The 10,735-nt window shown below is 40.0% G+C and overlaps 1 pseudogene; it reads left to right on the top strand.

The window, feature by feature from the left end:
• The first annotated feature begins 3,460 nt into the window (after positions 1 to 3,460).
• On the top strand, positions 3,461 to 4,341 carry LOC100958747 (annotated as a pseudogene).
• The last annotated feature ends 6,394 nt before the right edge of the window (positions 4,342 to 10,735 follow it).

Genomic DNA, 10,735 nt, shown 5'->3' with positions numbered 1-10,735 from the left:
TTTTTGTCTTTCAGGAAAATAAGCATACCTGATAGTAATGAGTTAGTTATTCCTTTATAAGGTTAAAGAGACACTTTTTAAAACTAGAAGCAGGAACATTTTGTCATTTTTTAAGACATATTTAGATTTAAGGTGTAATTGCTTTTTTTTCGACAGTAGCAGATACGAGTAGCAAATCAGTAAGAGAACTCTGGTGCTCTGACCAACTATGAAAACTGTATTTCTTCCTTGAATCCCCTTATATTTTTTTTGGCTAATTCAAGTTTTACCTTCTGTTCCTGTTTTATTCTGTTGCTGGACAGCTGTTAAACATCTGTTACTCTCTGCTCAGAGAATGTGTGGTTCTTTTTGTGTATCTATACAGTGGCTCTCTGTATCCTGTTTTATGTGCCCTGGGAGCCTTCAGAATGGTCTCATACAGCGATTGTATAGTGCCTTATGTTTTCCTTGTCACTGCATCCTCAATAACTTACTAATTACCAATAAAAATGTCTAAGAAAATTAGCTACTTTTTCTCATCAGAGGAATAAAGGAAAAGAAGATGATAAGATAAAGTGGAAGGAGGAAATCTCCTATAAAAAAGGGCGGATTTTACATTCTTAAAAATACAGCAGTGTTCTCCAGTGTGAGGGAATCCTTTTGTGGATCTTGTCTGTGGGAAGAGTTGATAGAAAGTGTGGGAGGACACTGCTCAGAGCAGGAGCAGCCCGGATTTCCAGAAGCTAAATGTTAAAGTTGAGCATGGTTTGGATGCAGATAAGAAGTTCTTTGGCTTCCTCTACTTGCTTTAAAATTGTTCATTTTTTATTTTTAAGGTCATTTGGGGGGAAATTCTTTACTCCCGGCCTCCATCTCTCAGTGTGGCCTGACCCCTGAATTCTACCCTCCCACACAACTTCAGAACTTGATTCTTTTCTCACAAAGACTTCTTTCCAACCCTCCCCCCACCCAAAAGTCTCCATATTTGGAGCTAAGTATTTTGAACAGAACTCTGGCTAGAGGGCATGTTACATACATTCTTTTGTCCCATGTACATGGAAAAGTACGAGCTTTAAAGCCCATGTATATGAAAATAGAAAATGTTCCTGTAAGCCATGGGACATACCATTTTCGGTTTTGGATATCCTATATGTATGTGATCCATTCCCTTTAACTTGCCTCTTTGAAACGGGAAAGAAGGTGGTCAGTAGTGACTTGAGATAATGAAAGGGAATAGAGAATCAAGAAAATAATTTCTTAGATCACTGTTTTGTGAGCCTTGGTTTAAGCAGAGTTAAACACTTAAATAAGAATGTAAAATAAGGGAAAAGTTTGTATTTTCACATTCTTTTTTTTAAACTCTAGTCCCATGAGAGATCACACATTTGTTATTAATAATTTCTTTTTTTAAAAGAGACAGTCTCATTATGTCGCCCTCAGTAGAGTACTGTGGTGTCATAGCTCACAGCAACCTCAAACTGTTTGGCTTAAGCGATTCTCTTGCCTCAGCCTTCCAAGTAGCTGGGACTACAGGTGCCCACCACAACACCTGGCTATTTTTTATTGCAGTTTGGCCCGGGCCAGACTCGAACCTGCCACCCTTGGTATATGGGGCCGGTGCCCTACCCGCTGAGCCACAGGCGCTGCCCTTAACAAATAATTTTTAAAATAGAATCTGAGTCAGAACGAACCTGAGTAACTAACTGGTTGTTATTGAAATCTAGCCCATTTACTACATTTTCACAATTACAGAAACACAGGCTGGATGCAAAGATCAGAGACTTCTTGTTGAAACCACAAAGGGATTTCAGTCTAGGTTAAGTTGTTCATCTTATGATGATCCGATTGTTGAGACAACAAGGATGGCCAAGGAAGAAAGAATTTATAAGTCTGTCTTGCTTGGAAAACAGGAGAAGCTACCTGTTTTCCATAGGTCTCTGTGACTTTGGGAGATCACCACCACACCTGGCTAATTTTTATTTTTGTGATGTTGGAACCTTCATCTTGGTCAGACTGGTCTCAAACTCCTGGCTTCAAGCAGTTCTCCTGCCTCAGCTTCCCAGAGTGCTAGGTTTACAGGCATGAGCCAATGTGCCTGGCCATGATTTTTTTTAAATCAGGAAATGCTTGTTGACTTTTATCAAATGCTATTTTTTCATTTATTGAAATGAACATGTGTTTTTCATTATGAACCTTTCTGTACTATTCAACTTTTTAAAAGAAACCATTTGCACATATCTTATCCGTTGACTTGAGGCTTTAGAACTCCTTCAAAATGCTAACTTTACAGCTGTCTTCTGCATGTGTTTTTCCTTGAATTTAATTTCTCCATCAATCTGTTCCTATCTGCTTTCTTTTTTTTATAGGGATTTCAACATTTCTGGGCTGTTAGTGATTTATTCTTTAAAAAACCGACTGTCATTTCTCGAGTTTAGACAAGGAGAGCATACTGTGTGGTCTTCTGAACCAGTCTCTGGGACTTTAAAACTGCCTTCATTACTAAAGTTCTGTCCTATAGGAACCTTCATGGTCTAATAACCTTTGAGATATTGTGTTGCTTTGGTTTGAGATACTGGCTGAGAATCAGAGTTTGGAATTGGATTATATAACCTGACAACAGGGGGTGAAATTTCGTGAGGTAACAAATAAAAAGTTTTCATCAGGTCCTTAGCCATAGAGTGACTAGAAGAATCCCCTCGTGGCATTTCCAGCCCAGACTGCCAACTTCATCTTTTTCCCTGGACTGTGAGATAAAAACCAGATGGTTTCCACTCCAGTTCGCCTGCTGTACCCCAAAATAGCACTCTCTTAGCTCCCCACCCGCATCTAAACATTAAATTTCTTAAGTGTCCTATCTTTTAGATGTCTATGAATGGGAAACACAATGCCAGATGTTCTATAGCTGTATCCAGTCTGCTAAAGATGGAGATGTGGTTTAGGCCATCCATCAAGGAATGAGCAAGTATCTTTACTACTTTCTAAGCAAGTTTAGTGGGAGACATTGTTTGTGGGTGTGGATGCATTGACAGGTAGGGAAGGATGTCTGGATAGAGAAACCTATCCAGTTTAAAAAGGAAGCCAATCACAGATGCATTTTTGTTTGTTTGTTTTCTAAACAACTTCTTTGAGGTAGGGTTTGTGAAGCTAGTAATAGAGGTTTGTGTTCTGGGCCTCCCAGTGATGAATATTACAAATTGTTTTTTCTTTGTTTAAAGACAAAACCTTTTTCTTTCTTTTAAACTATGATATTTTCAGTGTAGATTCTGTCCATTTAAATTTATTTCAAGCTTCATTATAATATGTACCTGCTTGAACAATGTTTATCCCATAGCTTGATCTTTGTATCCAAAGCAATGCCTATGCATAATCCATTGGCTGTATGACAGTGAATTTGTAAACATCTTCTTTTTCCATCTTGCTTAGCGAGGAGATGTCCATATGGCATTGTTCTTGATTCTCACTGTAATGTAAAATGTTCACAATGTCTGGAGCCCTTGATGTCCTGCAAATGAAGGAGGAGGTTGTCTTCAAATTCCTTGCAGTATGCACCCACTTTGGTGGCACTGACCTTGATTTTCTAAAAGGAAAAGTGATGGGATCTACATCCTAAATCTGAAAAGGACCTGGGAGAAGGTTCTGTCGGGAGCTTGTGCCATTGTTGTCATTTAAAACCCTGGTGATGTCAGTATATCCTCCAGAAATACTGTTCAGTGAGCTGTGCTGAAGTTTACTGCTGCCACTGGAGCCACCCTTATTGCTGGCTACTTCACTCCCAGAACCTTTGCTAACCAGATCTAGGCAGCTGTTCCAGAAGCTGTCTTCTGGTGGTTACTGATCCCAGGCCTGACCACCAGCCTCTCACAGAGGCATCTTGTGTTAATCTGCCTACTGGTGCTCTGTGTAACACAGATTCTCTTCTGCGTTATGTGGACATCTCTATCCCATACAAGGACAAGGGAGTTCACTCAGTAGGTGTGAGGTGGTGGATGCTGGCCTGGGAAGTTCTCCACATGTATGGCACCATCTCCCATGAACACCTGTGGAGGTCATGCCTGACCTCTACTTCTACAGAGATCCTGAAGGGATTGAAAAGAAAGAGCAGATGGCTGCTGAGAAAGCTGTGACCAAGGAGGAATTTCAGGGTGAATGGACTGTTTCAACTCCTGAATTTACTGCTACTCAGCCTGAGGTTGCAGACTGGTCTGAAGGTTGTAGGTGCCCTCTGTGCCCATGCAGCAGTTCCCCACTGAAGACTGGAGTGCCCAGCCTGCCACTGAAGACTGGTCTGCAGCTTCCACTGCTCAGGCCACTGAATGGGTAGGAACAACCACTGAGTGATCTTAAGCTGTTCTTCCACAAGCTATTAAGATAGAAGTAAGGTTGGTAGAAAATAAACACTAGTTTGTTTTTTTTTTTTGAGACAGAGTCTCAAGCTGTTACCTTGGGTAGAGTGCTGTGGCATCACAGCTCACAGCAACCTCAAACTCTTGGGCTCAAGTGATTTTCTTGCTTCAGCCTCCCAAGTGGCTGGTACTACAGGCGTCTGCTGCAGCGCCTGGCTATTTTTAGAGACAGGGTCTTGCTCTAGCTCAGGCTGATCTGGAACTTGTGAGTTCAGGTGATCTCCCACCTCGGCCTCCCAGAGTGCTGGGATTATAGGCATGAGCCACCATGCCCCACCCCAACATCAGTTTTTAAAAATAGAAAAAAAATGTATACATTTTGTTGGACAATATGACATAAATAATACTGTGTTGTCTTGATTTACTTTACACCTTACTAATATTAAACATTTTATTCAATACTGATAGGCTTCAATGATTTAGTATTCATTGGTTTAAAATTTGTTTTGAGGCTTGGCACCCATAGCACAGTGGTTATGGAGCCAGCCACATGCACCGAGGCTGGCGGGTTCGAACCCGGCCCGGGTCAGCTGAACAATGACAACTGCAACAACAACAAAAAAATAGCCAGGCGTTGTGATGGGCACCTGTAGTCCCAGCTACTTGGGAGGCTGAGGCAAGAGAATCGCTTAAGCCCAACAGTTTGAGGTTGCTGTGAGCTGTGACGTCACAGCACTTTACCAAGGGTGACATCATGAGACTCTATCTCAAAAAAAATTTTTTTTTGTTTTAAGATCCGCCATTGAGTATTGCTTGTTTTAGTTTTTATGACATATGTTGGATTTCATGGAAAATGAAAAATAGGCACAAGGTAACAGAATATGTAACCAAAGATCCTAGAATCTAGGATTCCAAAATGTGTAACTCAAAAATTTATTTAATTTTATTTTTTTTGAGACAGAGTCTCAAGCTGTTGCCCTGGGTAGAGTACTGTGGCGTCACAGTTCACAGCAACCTCAAACTTTTGGGCTTAAGCCAGTGGTTCTTAACCTATGGGTCGCGACGCCTTTGTAACAGTGAAAATACATTCAGGCATTAGGAAGATTGAGAACCACAGGCTTTAAGCAACTCTCTTGCCTCAGCCTCCCAAGTAGCTGGGACTACAGGTGCCTGCCACAACGCCCAGCTATTTTTTGGTTGCAGTTGTCATTGTTGTTTAGCAGGCCCAGGCTCCAATACGCCAGCCTCGGTGTATGTGGCTGGCACCCTACTCACTGAAGTACAGGTGCCGAGCCCAAAAACTTATTTTTTAAAACAGACTTATTGAAGTACAGTTCTAATATCATAAAATTCAGCCATTTAAATGTACAGTTCAGTTACTTGTAATAAATTCACAGAGCTGTGTGACTATCACTCAATCTAGTTTTAGACCGTTTTCATCACCCTCAAAGATCCCTCATTTTGTGGTCAATTCCTGCACCAACCCCAGCTACCACTAATCTGGTTCCTGTTTCTATACATTTGCCTTTTCTGGATATGTAACACAAAATCATGCAGTATATGGTATTTTGCAGCTGATTACTTTAACTTCACATAATGTTTTCAAGTTTTATTTATGTTGTAGCATGTATCAGTAGTTTTTTTTTCTTTTTAGTGGAATAATACCACATTGTAAGGATATGCCACAGTTTATCCATTTATTCATATATTGATGGACATTTGGGTTGTGTCTACCTCTTAGCTGTTGTAAATTGTGCTACTATGAATGTTTGTATTTGTTTGAATACCTGTTTTCAGATCTTGGGGTATATACCTAGAAGTAGAATTTTGGGATTATATAGTAATTCTGTGTTTAACTTTCTAGGGAGCCACTACACTGTATTTCACAGTGGCTAAACCATTTTACATTCCCACCAGCAATGTATGATGGTTCCAGTTTGTCCAGGTCCTTGCCAGTGCTTGATGGTATGTTTTTAAAGAAAATATGACCTTCCAGCTTGGCACCCATGGCACAGTGGTTACAGCACCAGCCGCATACACCTAGGGTGGCAGGTTTGAACCCAGCCTAGGCCAGCTAAACAACAATGACAACTGCAGCAAAAAATAGCCGGGCTTTGTGGCAGGTGCCTGTAGTCCCAGCTACTTGGGAGGCTGAGTCAAGAGAATCGCTTAAGCCCAGGAGTTTGAGGTTGCTGTGAGCTGTGACGCTGAGGCACTCTACCCAGGGCGACAGAGTGAGATTCTGTCTCAAAAAAAAAGAAGTATGATCTTCCATTTGATCCTGCAGTCCCATCAGAAGAAAAAATTCATTTTACCACAAGCATGTTTGTACTAGGATGTTTATTGTAACTCATTTCCTGATTTCCAAGATACGGAAGCAACCCAAGTGCCTATAAACTCATGAATGGATGAACAGACTGTGGTATATGTATAATCATAGAGTAATTCAGACTTAACAAAAGATGGAGACTTTATATCTTTTGTGTTTACCTGGATGGAGTTGAAACACATGAATGGAAGTATCACAAGAAAGGAAAACAAGTATCCAGTATACTCAATACTAATATGAAACTAATATATAAACAACTACACGCCCATATGAAAGGAACAAGTATGGTCTAGTGAGGGGGAGGGGCAAGAAGAAAAAAGGGAGGGGGGAGGAGGGAGGGTGATTGGGATTTCACCTAATGTGCACAATGTGAGGGTCTTCAGCACACGCCCTGAATGAAGGGCTTAACTACAACTTGAACTTTAGTTTAGGAATGAAAACAATGTAACCTAAACATTTGTTACCCTCATATTAATGTGGAGGAAAAAGCAAACAAAGTTCAGTAAATCATGCTGTAAAAAAAATAAAAAAACATCCTAATGGGTATGAAGTAGAATCTTACTGTGGTTTTGATTTGTATTTCCCCATGACTAATAATCTCCAGTATCTTTTCCTGTGCTTGTTGGACATTTGTATATCTTCTTTGAAGAAATAGCTATCCTTTCTTATAATATTTTTTGTATTTTTTTTTTTGTTGTAAGAGTTCTTTATTTTGTATACTGGTCCCTTGCAAGATACATGATTTGCAAATATTTTCTCCCATTTTGTAGCTTGTTTTTTCTTTCAGTTCTTTTTTATTGAGACCAAGTCTTATTTTGTCACCCTCAGTAGAGTGCTGTGGTGTCATAGCTCACCACAGCCTCAAACTCTTGGAGTAAAGTGATTCTTTTGCCTCAGCCTCCCAAGTAGCTGGGACTACAGGCACCCGCCACAATGCCTGTCTATTTTAATTTTTTTGTTTGTTTGTTTTAAGCAGGCCCAGGCTGGGTTTGAACCCACCAGCCCAGGAGCATGTGGCTGGCACCTTAACCACTGAGCTATGGGAGCCCAGCCCTTTTCTCTTTCTTGATAATGTTCTTTTTACAGAAGTTTCTAATTTTGATGAGGTCTATCTATAATTTCTTTTGTTGCTTATGTTTTTGTTTTTTTGGGTTTTTTTTGAGACTGAGTCTCACTTTGGTAGAGTGCTAAAGTGTCATAGCTCACAGCAAATTGAGCTCAAACTCTTGGGCTCAACTGATCCTCTTGCCTCAGTTTTTAATTTTTAGTAGAGATGGAGTCCACTCTTGAGTAGGCTGATCTCGAACTCCAGAGCTCAAGCAGTCCACCCGCCTCATTCTCCCAGAGTTCTAAGATTATAGGTATGAACCACCATGACTGGCTGTTGCTTTTGTTTTGATTTTATATTCAACAATGCATTGCCAAATCCAAGGTCATGAAGATTTACACTTATCTTTTCTTATAAGACGTTCTAGTGTTAGCTCTTACATTAATTAGGTCATTAGCCTATTTTGAATTTTTGTTTTTTTCAGACAGTCTCACTCTATTATCCTGGGTAAAGTGCCATGGCAGCATCGTAGCTCACAGTAACTTCAAACTCCTGAGCTTAAATGATCTTCTTGCTTTGGCATTCCGAGTACCTGGAATACAGGTGTCCACCACAACACCCAGCTAGTTTTTCTATTTTTTTTGAGACAGAGTCTTGCTTTGTCATCCTAGGTAGAGTGCTGTGGCATCACAGCTCTCAGCAACCTCAAACTCCTGGGCTTAAACATTTCTCTTGCCTTAGCCTCCTGAGTAGCTGGGACTACAGGCACCTACCACAATACCCAGCTATTTTTAGAGAGGAGGTCTCACTCTGGTTTAGGCTGGTCTTAAACCTATGAGCTCAGGCAGTCTACCCGCCTCAGCCTCCAAAGTGCTAGGATTATAGGTGAGCCACTGTGCCTGGCTAGTTTTTCTATTTTTAATATAGATGGGATCTTGCTCTTGCTTGGGCTGGTCTTGAACTCCTGAGCTCAAGAAATCCACCTGCCTCAGCCTCCCAGGGTGCTAGGATTATGGGTATGAGCCACCATGCCTGGTCTTGACTTTAACTTTTGTATAATGGTATGAGGTAGGGATCTAAATCCATTCTTTTGCATGTGGATATTTATTCAGTTCTCCCAGCACTATTTGCTGAAAAGGTTATTGTAATAAATGCTTTTTATTTATTTATTTATTTTTGAGACAGAGTCTTACTATGTTGCCCTTGATAGAATACTGTGGCATCACAGCTCACAGCAACCTCAAACTCTTGGGCTTAAGTGATTCTCTTGCCTTAGCCTCCCAAGTAGCTGGGACTACAGGCACCTGCCACAAGGCCCTGCTATTTTTTTGTTGCAGTTGTTTAGCTGGCCCGAGCAGCGTTTGAACTTGCCAGGCTTGGTGTGTGTGGCTGGCGTAGTAACCACTGTGCTACAGATGCTGAGCCTGTAATAAATGCTTTTTAGATATGATCTTTTTACACTCTGTAGTCTGTTACATTGATCTCTTTACCTATTTTTTTTTTTTTTTTTGAGACATAGTCTCAAGTTGTTGCCCTGGGTAGAGTGCTGTGGTGTCATATCTCATAGCAACCTGCAACTCTTGCCTCAGCCTCCCAAGTAGCTGGGACTATAGGCACTGCCACAACACCCAGCTACTTTTTGGTCGCAGTTGTCATTGTTGTTTGGCAGGCCAGGGCTGGATTCAAACCTGCCAGCTGTGGTGCATGTGGCTGGCGCCCTAGCTACAGGTGCGGAGCCTCTTTACCTATTTTTATATCACTACCATGCTTTTGTTGTTACAGCTTCAGTGAATACGTTCCAGTATATACTTAACCAACTCAAGCTTCTTATTAAGTATTTAATTCATGATTAGTATTTAGATCATCCCTCTCAATTTAAGCAGAATTCAAGTACAGAGTACTCTTTCTAATAGTTCATATGAGGAGAAAAGAGTATGCTAGATCTGGAGGAATGATGTGGATTTGAAGAGGACACCCTTAGGGATCAGGTCTTGGAGGAGTAAGGGAATTAAAGTCTCCAGCTTAGATGTCTAGGTCCAGCATAGAGTAGACATCAGTGCTATGACAGATGCTTACCTTTACCTGACGCTGTACTGACTGTTCACTCCCTATGAAAGCTAAAATTATTGTAAAACAGTATTAACTCATTTTTTTTTTTTTTTTTTGTAAACTAAATGTGGAGGACTTGAAAATTGGGTTAAAATTTTTTTGGCATTTAAAATTAAATATATGCATGAAAGAAATCTAGTCATTCTTTATTAGATCTTGCCATTTAGATTGATTTTTATATTATTGAGTATAGTCTTTCCCCTTTGGGAGTAAATTTTGATTTAAGATAAACAGGATTGAGATTAAGTTGTGACCTAAAAAACTTAATTTTGATATAAAAGGCATGTTTTGATCCTGTAATATTTGAGATGTTGTTTGTTTTTTTGATTGCCACATCTTTACAGAGTTTTTTAAAAAGGTAGAATGAGGCTTTGTGAAGTGTTGGTTTGTGTGGTCAAGAGGACAAGTAACGTAATTAGGTGCTAATTATAAAAGAAATAAGTAACACTAGAAGTGAACCATGCCACACTTAGTGCAGCCTGGATCCCAGACTGCTTACACTATTAAAGTCTGTATCATTAGTAACCTTCCATTACAGTTTTTTTTAGCTCTATCTTTATTTCTGTGTCTATATGTGTATATATGTCTATAACTTAGGATAATATATGAAATTTTTATTTCCGTGTGATGGGATTATAGCTGTATTTTCTTTTCTTTGATGTCTCATTTTCTTTTTCTTTTTTTATTAAATCACAGCTGTGTACATTAATGCAATCATGGGGTATAATGTGCTGGTTATATATACAATTTGAAATATTTTTATCAGACTGGTTAACATAGCCTTCACGGCATTCTCTTAGTTACTGTGTTAAGACATTTATATTCTACATTTAGTAAATTTCACATGTACCCTTGTAAGATGCACCATAGGTGTGGTCCCACCAATTACCCTCCCTCCATCCATCCTCCCCCTCCCCTCCCTCTCCC

Source organism: Otolemur garnettii, unplaced genomic scaffold (assembly GCF_000181295.1).
Source record: "Otolemur garnettii isolate 467f Iridium unplaced genomic scaffold, OtoGar3 scaffold00142, whole genome shotgun sequence".
NCBI lineage: Eukaryota > Metazoa > Chordata > Mammalia > Primates > Galagidae > Otolemur > Otolemur garnettii.
The sequence above is the reverse complement of the archived record's forward strand: the minus strand, read 5'-3'. Positions and strand labels throughout refer to the sequence as shown.